This window comes from Somniosus microcephalus, chromosome 10 (assembly GCF_052327205.1).
Source record: "Somniosus microcephalus isolate GS21.2 chromosome 10, FLI_Smic_1.0, whole genome shotgun sequence".
In the NCBI taxonomy this organism is placed as follows: Eukaryota; Metazoa; Chordata; class Chondrichthyes; order Squaliformes; family Somniosidae; genus Somniosus; species Somniosus microcephalus.
In genome coordinates this window covers 75420618-75433926 of record NC_140996.1, presented here as the reverse complement: position 1 = coordinate 75433926, position 13309 = coordinate 75420618, and positions in this window count along the sequence as shown.

The window sequence follows — 13309 nt, the reverse complement described above, 5'->3', positions numbered from 1 at the left end:
AAAGATCTGTCACTGACATTAAAATATCTGCAGCAATAATTAGATGCCACCCATGATTTAGCAATCCATTGATGACAAATTCATTCAATGAGCAACAGCAAGCTCCGTCTGGTGAGTTTGATTATTTTGAGTTCACGACTACATAAATGTAACCTAATTCCTGCTCCTGTGAGGTTGGATGCCTTTACCAAAAATCACATCATATGTTGGCACAATAAACCATGTATTCCTTTCCCATCACATGCATGCATTATGGCCTGTTGCAGAAATACACAAACTGGGCCCTGTAAAAATATGCAGGCTAGGGAGGAGCTCTTTGCCATTGAGTTCAATTGAAATGAAAATTGGGTGCGGTGTAAAATGGGCTGCCAATTCGCTGCTGCCCGTTTTGCGCTATCTCCCAAGACTAATTTCACCCCCCCGGAAAGAAGCTACCAAGTGATAAGTGACTCAGGACAGGAGGAAGAAAGGGATGTGGAGGTCAGGGAAGATGATGAGGAAGGAGGAAAGGGCCGATAGTCATAATTTTAGAGATTAAAAATTGCACAAGCTCCTTGCACTTGTGTTGAAAGTGGGGGAAGAAGGGGCACAGGAAAGGGTTGGAAGGAAGTGATGACTATTGAGAAGAGGAGTTTGGGATTGTTGTTTTGATGTTCAAGATGATCCTGGATTTGATCAGAGAGAGACATGGTATTGCTTGAGACTGTCAGGCCAGATCTGGTCGAGGATGACTAGGCCGCTCATGCACTAATTGCAATTGAGTCTATAGCCCTCAGACTTAAGGAAACAGAGGTAAAAACTGTACCAGGGAATAGCAGAGGTGAGAGGCTGTGATAGGTATAAAGGCATCAAAGACAGATCTAAGGGAACTGTCACCAGACTCAACAGTAAGGTCAGAGGACAGGGAGTTGCAATATAAGGTGAGGATGACAGAGGAGAAGTTTTTTCCAGCAGTGAAGGTTGAAGATAATGGAGTCGGAGCTGGGCAATGGGATGTGGATAGTGAGAGAGACGAGAAAATGATCCGAGGTTCCCTTGTTGATGAACAAGACCTCAGAATTGGTTAAATTCAAGGAGATGGATATGGGTGTAGTGGGTGATACTTACGTAGGGTGAGATTGCCTGGGCTTTGAGGGATAGATTGGTCGAGCTAGGGGGCCACATGTGGTCATGGTCCATAGTTTAGACACCACTGAGATACTCAGTGGCTTTCAAATATTAGATCCTAAATCTTTTCTGTATCATGTTACACATTATACATGCTTAAATTAATTAGTTATATGGATTTATATTTTTAATTTCATTGTTGATGCATTCTGATAGTCTTTTTAATATTGTGATTAAATATTGCATACTACTTGGTTCTATTTTTATAATTAACTATTTAATTATCTCACTCAAGCCGTACAAACATTGGCCTAGAAATTGAGTTTGCGCTGCGCCAGGGCTTTAGCGCCGGAAGTTAGCGCCGGCGCTAAGTCCCTTTGCGCGCGCCAAAAATTCAGTAGCGCCGCGCCCAAACGGCTGCCGGCGCTACTGAAGGGTTTTAGCGCCTGAAAACTGGCGCAACGCGCCGCATTGCGGCGCTATTCCGGCGCTGCGGCGCCCGCTGCGGTGCGGCAGGCTCGGGAAGTGCAGGCCTCCTCATTCCGTTAAGGAGGAGCTGCCTGCACCCGGCCGCGGCCCGCGCAAATCTCTTCAAAAATGAGCCCGGCACCTCGGACAAGTGCCGGGCTTGCATCTGTTCCGGGGGGGGGGGGGGAGAAGTCCGGGGAGGGAGCTGCGGGCAGGCGGCCGGCGGGAAAGCGGCCGGCCGCCGCGCCTCCTTAAAGCGCCGGCGCAGACTCCGGCAACACTCGTTTGCCGGAGTCTTAGTTGCGGCTGCCACTGGCGAGGCGGCCGCAACTGAATTTCGGCTTGGGGCCGGGTTACCACGGCAACCGGGATGCTGCGCACACCGATGACGTCATCGGTGCCGGCGCAGCGCTACCGGTCTACCGCCGCGGAAGGGCCCCAGGCAATTTAGGAACCGGCGCCAATTGCAGCGCTAGGCCCTCTAGCGCTGCAAAATCGGTGCTAAGGGCACTGAATTTCTAGGCCATTGAGTTTCATGTGTTAAGAGGCTGAGTATCATACCATCTCATTGATATATTCTGGTATATGTCTAGAATAAAATACTTTCACATGAACTGTTCAAAGTCCTTTGTCATATTTAGGGAAATAAGGGCCAGAATTTTACCCTAAAAAAAGCGTGGGTTTGGAGCGTGGGGGCAGTTAAATTGTTAAAAATGGGATTCCCGACCTGATCCTGCCTCCAACCCGCCCACTTCCAGTTTTGACGGAGGCGTGGCAGGGGGCATTACCTTAACTTAAATATTGTAATGAGGCTGGAAGCCTCTTTTTCAATTTCAATTTCAATGTTATTTGTCACATAACCAAATACAACAAGTGAAATCCAGTCAGTGAAATGCTTTTTTCTTAACGAGCCAAGCGCACCAAGCAGCAAAGGACACTTAGCTGCCTGGTACGCACGGAGCCCGTAAGGACGGCAGCCATCTTCATCGGCGCCATCACAATAGCGTCCGCTCTCGCCTCGCTCCGCCTTTCCCGCACTCCTGCCCGACAATCTTCAGCCGCTGTGGTATCGACGTCCCGGGGCCTGCTTCTCCCTGTTTCTCCTTCCACCCGGTCTGACCTCCGAGCCTCCCGCGGTGTCCGACCTTCCAGGGCCTGCTTTTCCTGCCCTCGGTCCGCTGGCCGCCTCCCCTCCTACCGGTTCGACCTCCGAGCCTCCTGCCGACGAGCTGCCGGCCGCCGTGCTACAGCGGGTCGTCGTGGTCTCCATCGCTGCTTCTGCTGCCTCCCCGCCGACTCGCCGAGCTCATCAGCGCCGATTCACAGCACCTGTAGCGGGAGTGGGCCGACCGACTCAGGGAGAGCGCTTACCCTGCGACCGCCACGGACGCCATATTGGAATATTTTGAATTTTGAATTTAACTGCCTGTGGATGGGTGTCACACAATTTATGAAACCTGGCAGTTAAACCAAGGTGGGGACTGCTGCATCCAGGAGGTAAGTGGCTTTATACCTACCTCCTGGATCCAGGGTCCCTGCCTAACCCAACTCCGCAATCGGGAACCCCACCATGAGGCCTTCCTCCCACCCACTGATGATGCGGAGGCTGGCCACAATCCTCTGGTGCCCGGCCCCGAACCTCTCTCCCCCCCACTGATTCCCGGCTGATCCCCCCACCGCCGATCCTCGATCCCCCGATCCCCTGCTGTCATCCTCCCCACCCCACCGATCCTCCGGTTGACCCCCAACCCCACCTCCCGCGATCCCCGAGGCAGCCGTTCCCTAACCACTGCTGCAATCCCTCCCCCGGACCGGCCCCTTGCTCTCTCTCCACAACTGAGGTCTACCCACCCGCAGCCAGCCAGCCTCTCAATTTGGCTGGCTGCGGGAGGGAATCCGAGGCCTCATTTTCAAATCAGGCCCTGCCGTTAAAGTCAGCAGGGCCTGTGGGAAACCTGCCCGCCTCGGAGGCCCCCCGCCCCCATACCACCTACCTCCAGAAAATTCCAGCCAAAGTGCCTCGAATTCTAAAGTCAATGGCCAGGATTTTAACTCCTCCTTCCCCAGCGAGAATGGTGTGTAGAAAGGGTTAAAATTTGAAAGTCCTAACTCCTGGTTTCAACCTGCCACGATCCCGGCCCTGGCATAATTTTTATGACCCCCAATCATGCTATCAACGAGACTCCCACTAAAGGCAGTATTATTAAATAGTCACAGTCCGATGATGTCACGGGTACCGCAATGAAATATTAAATTGAATTCAGGGAGAGTCCCGCACTGTCTGCAGCCCGGCGGAAGAACCATGGCAGGAGGCGCCTACTGGCCAGAAGAGGCCAAGGTAAATCTTTTAAAATTACTTCTGTTAGAACTCCTTGTGGGACAGGAGGAGAAGAAGTGCTCCCCCCAGGTCCCACAAGAAGCCCTTGAGCCTCCCCAGCCCTAGCTTCCCCTCTGATGGACCTGAAGCCCCTAGCCCTGGTCTGCCCATGATCTCTGATGGCTCTCATGACTGCCGGGGATCGTTCCCACAGGTCCCTAGCTGCGGCCTCTCACCAAGTTTGCACTCCCGCCTGACGGCCAAATACTGACTCTGGTCAAGTGAACATAAGAACATAAGAATTAGGAGCAGGAGCAGGATTAGGCCATACAGCCCCTCAAACCTACTCCACCATTCACTAAAATCATGGCTGATCTTCAATCTCAACTCCACTATCCTGGCTGATCCCGATATTCCTTGATTCCCCCATGAGTCCAAAAATCTATCTATCTCAGCCTTGAATATACTCAATGATTCAGCATCCACAGCCGTTTGGGGTAGAGAATTCCAAAGCTCACAACCCTCTGAGTGAAGAAATTCCTCCTCATCTCAAATAGCTGACCCCTTATCCTGAGACTATGACCACTAGTTCTAGACCCTCCAGCAAGGTGAAACAACCTCTCAGCATCTACCCTGTCAACCCCCCTCAGAATCTTGTATGTTTCAATGAAATCACCTCTCATTCTTCTAAACTTCAGAGTATAGGCCCAACCTACTCAAACTCTCCTCATAGGACAACCCTCTTATCCCAGGAATCAATTTAGTGAACCTTCGTTGCACCGCCTCTAAGGCAAGTATATCCTTCCTCAGATAAGGAGACCAAAACTGTGCACAGTACTCCAGGTGCTGTCTCACCAAAGCCCTGTACAATTGTAGTGAGACTTCCTTACTCTTGTACTCCAACCCCCTTGCAATAAATGCCAACATGCCATTTGCCTTCCTAATTGCTTGTTGTACCTGTATGTTAACTCTCTGTGTTTCCTGTATGAGGGCACCTAAATCTCTCTGAACACTAACATTTAATAGTTTCTCACCATTTAAAAAACATCTGTTTTTCTATTTTTCTGATCAAAGTGAATAACCTCCCATTTTCCCATGTTTTACTCCATCTGTGAGGGGCTCCGGGAACTTTTATTTAAGTGGAGCTCTGCCGTTAAGATTGGTAGGGCCGCCACATCCACGGACTCTCAATGTAGGCCACCTGCTTTGTGGCTTGCGTGCACTGATCCCATCCCTCTTTTAAAATCGGGGGCCCATGTATGAGTTTTACATTTATTTGTGAAGTCAAATCAGCAGTCTACCAGCTTTATCCAACTAAATCTGTCAGATTCTAAACAGCACGGGATTTAAATTGGGCCACATAGCGCCTGTTGTTCAGGTACTATGAGACCACCCATGATCCTAAAATGGCGTCCAAAATGCACCCGCACACTTCTGACAGGAAGGAGGTAGCGCTCACGGGTATCGCATGCCGACAACATCGAAGAGGGAAATAATCACCTGGATGCAGCGCTAATTGCAGGTCGCCATTGCCATTTTGTAATGCCCCAGTCAATCGGATGCCGTGCGCTGACCTCACTCAGCAGAACATGGCGGTAACCAGCATGAAGGCCACCTGTCCTGTGGTATTTAAAGGGATCATGCAGGATTTGCAGGTAAATTGCTGGATTATTACTTCTGGCTGGTGCTCGAATTCTAGGCAATTTTTGTTGGTTTCTTGGATTCGTGAAAGATTAATTGGTCTACACAGAGAGAGCTGCTCTTGTGCTTCTGCTGCTGTTGTCCCCTTCACAAATTATCTACCTTCAGACATGGATGGTCTGGTAGGACTGCCTCTGGGAATAGAGCATGACTGGGAGCGTGAAAGAAAATACCACAGAGCAGGATAAGCTGCCAGAAGGAGCAGGAGGCGTAGAGAACTCAGCAGGAGGCCATATCCAAAGATAGTCTTCAGGGACCACTTCTTCTACCCCAATTTCAGTGAGAAGCAATGTATGAGGCACTTTCCTTTTACCAAGGAGGTTTGCACTGAGCTATAAAAGTTGCTGCAGCCACAACTGCAACCTCAATCCAGGGCATGGACAGCACTACCTCTGGCTACTAAGGTCAACGTCACTCTCGACTTTAATGCCACGAGCTTCTTTAAGGCTGCAACAGGTGACGTTAGCAACATCTTCCAGTTCACTGTACACTGAGGCATCAAGGAGGTCACTGCGGCTCTCTACATCTTGAGAAACACCTACGACTCCATCCCCATTGACAGAGAGAAGCAAGACAAGAGAGCATGAGGTTTCGTCCACATGGCAGGCTTCCCCAAGGTGCAAGTTGCCATTAATTGCACACACATTGCCTTGCGTGCGCCCCATCAGAACCCTGCAATATTGATCAATTGAAAGGGATTCCACTCCCTCAACGTGCAACTAGTTTGCAACAACAGGCAGGTCTGTGCCCGTTATCCCGGCAGCAGTCACAACGCCTTCATTCTGTACCAGTCCTCTGTGCCGCCTATGTTCCAACCAGGGCTCCAAGTTAAAGGCTAGTTATTGGACGACAAGGGTTACCCATTCTGACATGGCTCATGACTCCGGTTAGGAACCCACGCACAGCTGCACAGCAGGAGTAAAATGAGAGCCATGCTGCAACAGGGGACATCATCAAACAATCGAGGTCCTCAAACAAAGCTCTGACTGCCTGGACCATTCAGGAGAAGTCCTGCTGTACACCGCTGAGTGGGTATCCAGATTTGTGGTCATCTGCTGCATGCTGCACAATCTCACCATCATGAGGGACCAGCCCTTACCAACACCTGCGAACCAACAATTTGAGGAGGAGGAAGAGGTGTCTGAGGAAAAGGAGGGAGAGAGGCAGTAACAAAGACAGCCCCTTTCTGCCAGGGCTCTAGGAGAACAGCTGATTGAGGAGTGCTTCCACTAACCTCAACTCCAAGTCCCCATTCACCAGCAGTGCCACACTCCTTACCTTTCTTCTTACAAGCACTATCACATTGTTTTCTTTCTCTCAACACATATTGGGTTTTCTTCACTTGACTGCAAACATAAAACCCAACACCAAATGCAAATCCAACTCAAAATATATCAAATCAGTACATAACATTAAACTAATCACCCTTGTGCATTCACTTAGTGCCAGTCTTTCATGTTCCTTTGCCTATCCTGGTGCTCCTATGAGGTGTTTCCCCGGTGCCTGGAGCATGGGTGGTGGAAAGCTGATGATCTTCAATTGAGGAGACTGCAGATGGCCTTGGAGGATGACCTCAAGCAGCTCTGAGCCTAGAGGTCCCGGCTGCAGACTGCACCATCTCGGCCTGGGCTGCAGCAGTCTGGGCCAGACCGGCTGACAGACAACAGCAAGGGCACTGGTGGAGTGCAGGGGTGGGAGCAGGAATGCTGTCCTCCTGAGGGAAGGTTCATGCTCCATGGAGCCACTGCCACTCTCCTGGGGCAGCACCTCAGCAATCCTACTGATCTGTTGGAGAACAGATTGATGGACTGCTGTGATGCCCTGGAATCCCCTTTCAACAGTGGCATCCAGAGCCATGATGCCAGGCGTCTGAGCTTCCATGGAAGCATTTTGTGCTACAATGAAACCTGTCAGATTGGTCATCAGACTTTGCATCATGGTGGGTTCCACAGGTGTGCTGATCAAGTTGACCACCCGTTCCATGTTGGAAAGGATGGGCTCCCAGCTCTGCGCAAAGCCCTGCACCAAGTTAGAGGTGGACATTGTGCGCAAACTCTCCGGCAGGCTTTGCAATGCACCAAGCATTTCCTGGTGTATGCTTATTAGCCTTCTTCGGTAATCCGGCGTATAAAACTTTGCATCTAAGTCCTCTGCAGTAAAACTAGTGTGCAACCTCACCCTCCGATGAGCTGTGGCATCCTATTCCCTCACCCTGGCTCTTCCACACTTGTGCCTGGTGTCTCACCACAAACAGAATTCTCCTCTAACCTAGCCTCTTATAGAGTCATAGGGGGAGAAATTTGGTATCGCCCCATTTGGGGTGCAATTATCGGCTGGGCGCAAAGTTTAATGTCTGGCGCTAATTATCGCCTCTGACTGCAAACTTGGCTTCTATCGCCCCTGGAGGTGATTGGGGCGCTAAATCAGGCGCTACACACCTGTCTTAAGGTGCTAACGCTAACAACGAGGAGCGAGGCGCTACCTCAGAGCACTGACGAAGCTCATGTGATGTCAGTCAGCAATGGAACACAGACACACTGGTGCCAGCCTTCACACAACGCTGAATCTCTCCAGAAGACTCTCTCTCTCTCAGAATGCGGGTGCAAAGATGTCGCTGAAAAACAAAGCAGGAAGCGGTCGCCTTTAAGTAGTGCTCCCCCAGTCCAATCCTGACTGCAAAACGCTCCTCTCAACCTGTCGTTGATAGCGGCAGGCTATCAAATGATATTGGGTCAAAAGATCAGGATAATGAAACAGTTTGGGTGGAGGTAAGGAATAATAAGGGGGAAAAAACACTAGTGGGCGTAGTCTATAGGCCTCCGAACAGATGCAACTCTGTTGGACGGAGTATCAATCAGGAAATAGTTGAGGCTTGTAATAAGGGAACATCTAGCATTATGGGGGATTTTAACTATCATATTAATTGGACAAATCAAATTGGGCAGGGCTGCCTTGAGGATGAGTTCATTGAGTGTATTAGGGATGGGTTTCTTGAGCAGTATGTAACTGAACCGACCAGGGGGCAAGCAACCTTAGATCTGGTCCTGTGTAACGAGACAGGATTAATTAAAAATGTCCTAGCAAAGGATCCCCTTGGAATGAGTGACCATAACATGGTTGAATTCCATATTCAATTAGAGGGTGAGAAGGTTGGATCTCAAACAAGTGTGCTAAGCTTGAATAAAGGAGACTATGAAGGTATGAGAGCAGAATTGAGTAGAGTGGATTGGGAAAATAGATTAAAGGGTAAGACGATACATGATCAGTGGTGTACATTTAAGGAGTTATTTTACAACTTCCAAAAAAAAAATATTCCACTGAGAAGAAAAGGGTGTAAAAGAAAAGACAGCCATCTGTGGCTAAGTAAAGAAATTAAGGATAGTATTCGACTAAAAACAAGGGCATATAAGGTAGCCAAATCTAGTGGGAGGATAGAGGATTGGGAAAACTTTAAAAGACAGCAAAAAATAACAAAAAGATTGATTAAGAAAGGGAAGATAGATTATGAAAGTAAATTAGCAAAAAATATAAAAACAGATAGTAAGAGTTTTTATAGTTATATAAAAAGAAAAAGGGTGGCTAAAGTTAATGTTGGTCCCTTAGAGGATGGGACCGGGAAATTAATGGTGGGAAATATGGAGATGGCAAAAACACTGAATGAATATTTTGTATCAGTCTTTACAGTAGAGGACACTAAGAATATCCCAACACTGGACAAGCAGGGGGCTATAGGGGGGGAGGAGCTAAACACGATCAAAATCACTAAGGAAGTGGTACTCGGTAAAATAATGGGACTCAAGGCAGATAAATCACCTGGACCTGATGGCTTACATCCTAGGATCTTGAGGGAAGTGGCGGTAGGGATTGTGCATGCATTGGTAATAATTTTCCAAAACTCCCTGGACTCAGCAAAGGTCCCGGCAGACTGGAAAACTGCTAATGTAACACCCTTATTTAAAAAGGGCAGTAGACAGAAGGCTGGAAACTATAGACCGGTTAGCCTAACATCTGTGGTAGGTAAAATGTTGGAGTCCATTATTAAGGAGACAGTAACAGGACATTTGGATAATCATAATTTAATAGGACAAAGTCAGCATGGTTTTATGAAGGGGAAGTCATGTTTGACAAATTTGCTGGAGTTCTTTGAGGAAGTAACATATAGGGTGGATAAAGGGGAACCAGTGGATGCAGTGTATTTAGACTTCCAAAAGGCATTTGACAAGGTGCCACACAAAAGATTATTGCTTAAGATAAAAAATCACAGGATTGGGGGTAATATTCTGGCATGGATAGAGGATTGGCTATCTAACAGAAGGCAGAGAGTTGGGATAAATGGTTCATTCTCAGACTGGCAATCAGTAACTAGTGGTGTTCCGCAGGGGTAAGTGCTGGGTCCCCAACTCTTTACAATCTATATTGACGATTTGGAGGAGGGGACCGAGTGTAACATATCAAAGTTTGCAGATGATACTAAGATGGGAGGGAAAGTAGTGAGTGAGGAGGACATAAAAAACCTGCAAGGGGACATAGACAGGCTAAGTAAGTGGGCAGAGATTTGGCAGATGGAATACAATACTGGAAAGTGTGATGTTATGCACTTTGGCAGGAAAAATCATAGAGCAAGTTATTATCTTAATGGCAAGAAACTGGAAAGTACTGAAGTACAAAGGGATCTGGGGGTCCTGGTGCACGAAACTCAAAAGGTTAGTATGCAGGTGCAGCAAGTGATTAAGAAGGCCAATGGAATGTTGGCTTTCATTGCTAGGGGGATAGAATATAAAAATACGGAGGTATTGCTTCAGTTGTACAAAGTATTGGTGAGACCGCACCTGGAATATTGCATACAGTTTTGGTGTCCATACTTAAGAAAAGACATACTTGCTCTCGAGTCAGTACAAAGAAGGTTCACTCGGTTAATCCCGGGGATGAGGGGATGGACATATGAGGAGAGGTTGAGTAGATTGGGACTCTACTCATTGGAGTTCAGAAGAATGAGAGGCGATCTTATTGAAACATATAAGTTTGTGAAGGGGTTGGATCGGGTGGATGCGGGGAGGATGTTCCCGATGATGGGTGAAACTAGAACTAGGGGGCATAGTCTTAGAATAAGGGGCTGCTCTTTCAAAACTGAGATGAGGAGGAACTACTTCACTCAGAGGGTGGTAGGTCCATGGAATATGCTGCCCCAAAAAGCTGTAGAAGCTACATCATTACATAAATTTAAAACAGAAATAGACAGTTTCCTAGAAGTAAAGGGAATTAAGGGTTACAGGGAGCGGGCAGGAATTTGGACATGAGTCCAGGTTCGGATCTGACATGGCCCTGTGGGTAGCGGAGCGGGCCCAGGGGCCGTGTAGCCTGATCCTGCTGCTATTTTGTGTGTCTAATTCTGTTAGATTCAGGAGATGGTTATGTGATAGTAGATTGGCGGTTAGGATCAGATCAGCCATGATCTTATTGAATGGCAGAGCAGGCTCGAGGGGCCGATTGGCCTACTCCTGCTCCTATTTCTTATGTTCTTATGTTCTTATGTAATGTAGGTGTTTTGCAAAATCCCCTATTTCCCTGAAGATTGAAAATATTGGTCCACATCATGGACGAAGAATTGGGTGATGTGACTTGTCTACAGTGTTTTAAAATGTGCCGAGAACCGCAAAAGACTGCTCTGAGATGGACAGAACGTGGACAACACCGGAGTCGTAGAGCTCTGTGGAAAATATTCACACACCTTAAGACAATGCTTTTATTAATAAAATTGTTCCCTGGAGTTTGGGCAATCACAAAAGGTTTTAAAATGGCCACAGAAAGCATGGGCCACGAAGCATGGGGCTTGGAAAAAAGCAGCTCGAGTTGTCTGTGTGAAAAAGTGGGAGGATACAGTGGCAGTCATAGACCTGCCAATCAAAGGGAGGTTCCCTTCAGAAGCACTTGAAGTTGCTTATTTACTTATGAGATTAGCCCACTTGAGAATAACCGCAGGACAATCGATTCGAAACTGCTTCTGTTTACACAGCCATTCAGACATTCAATAATGAATCAGACACACAATGAGCCATTGAAACCATGGACTGGATTTTGAATGGGAACAGTTTAAGCGTTGAATGGGTTTAAATCACCCATCATTCTGGACAATAGGGCTGTTGCGTTCCCTTTTGTTTTAGCCCAGGTGAGCTCCGGATGTGGGCAGGAACATTTCGGCCCCACAGTGCAGACACATTAACCCATTCCAACCACTTTGAATCATCCAATCAACAGCTTTTCTCTTGTGCATTGGAACTTTTTGGGCGTGAATTTTCCAGACAGGCAAACAGGTATATAAGATAGCTCCTGAGAAGCTATCGCTCTGTTTTTACTTCCTGGGACCACAGGTGAGCCTCTCTCTCTCTCTCTCTCTCTCTCTCACTTCGCTGGACCACATGTGAGCAGAGTTTCTGACTCCTCAGCAAAGCAACCTAGTAAGGAGTTAGGGGATGGTGAATTAAGGGGATATTGCTAAGATTGTTTAATTAACATTGTAGCCATTTAATCCCTCGTTTTTACCATCTGCATTCCCCCATTTAAGCAATTTTACTGTAATTACTGTGTTTGTGTGGTATATAGTTTATAATTTGATTGTAGTTCATTTAGTTAATAAAAACTTGATTTTTTTCTCTCATCCAAACCACGTGTCCATTTTAATATCATTAATTGTAAGTCCTTCAGTCAGAACTGGAAGGTGGGGTAGCGATTGGAAACCACTGTTTGAAAATTGGTTTATTGGAAATTGGTTTACAGTGTAGCAGCAGGCTGCCTGACCAGGTGAATTACCGTAAACCAGGTAAAAGATTGGAATTGGTCAGATTGCAGGCAAAGGCTGCAAGACCAGGTAAATTACCTTAAACCAGTTAAGAGAGGCCCCCCTACAGTAAGGCAGGGGGCGCCACTCAATATCGGGTACAGGGGGGGCGTTGCACGCTCAACTGATGTCATGATCTGCGGGCGCAGGTGATCGTGGCGGTAGTGTTTAGCGCCGCCGGAAAATGTCTTGTCAATTTCACAAGTGGCGCAAACATCGCTGTGCCCGGGTGCTAATTACTTTGTGCCCCATTAGCGTCCTCTTAGGGCGCTAACGGGAGGCACAAAGCAACCAAATTATTCCCCCATAGAGTCATAACAGCACAGGAGGAGGCCATTCAGCCCATTGAGTCCATGACGGCTCTCTGTAGAGCAATCCAGTCAGTCCCATTCCCCCGCTCTATCCCCGTAGCCCTGCAAGTTTATTTCCCTCAAGTGTCTATCCAGTCTCCCCTTGAAAACATTAAGGCCTAGAAATTCAGTATCGCCACGTTTGGGGCGCTACAGCCGGGCGTTCGCTAAATTTAGCGGCCGGCACAACTTAGCGCCACCTTCGCCAAAATTGAGTTGCATCGCCCCAAGAGGTTGCTGCTGTGCTAAAGCAAGCAGTGCACGACTATCATAAGGCGCTAAACCGGCGAGCCGAGGCGCTACCAGCGAGGGCGGCTGCAGCACAGGTGCGGCGAGTTATTGATTGAAGGCAGACACGCTGGCGCCGGTCAGCTCTTAAAGGGGGAGGGTCGATTTGGATTGCACCCACACCCTGCACACTGCAGCCCTGAATCTAGGCCTAAACAGAGCTGCTTCAAGAACGCTACGCCCACGACTATGGAGAAGGCCAGGGAGCGAGCGCAGCGCTTCAGCGAGGGTGCGCTGAAGCTT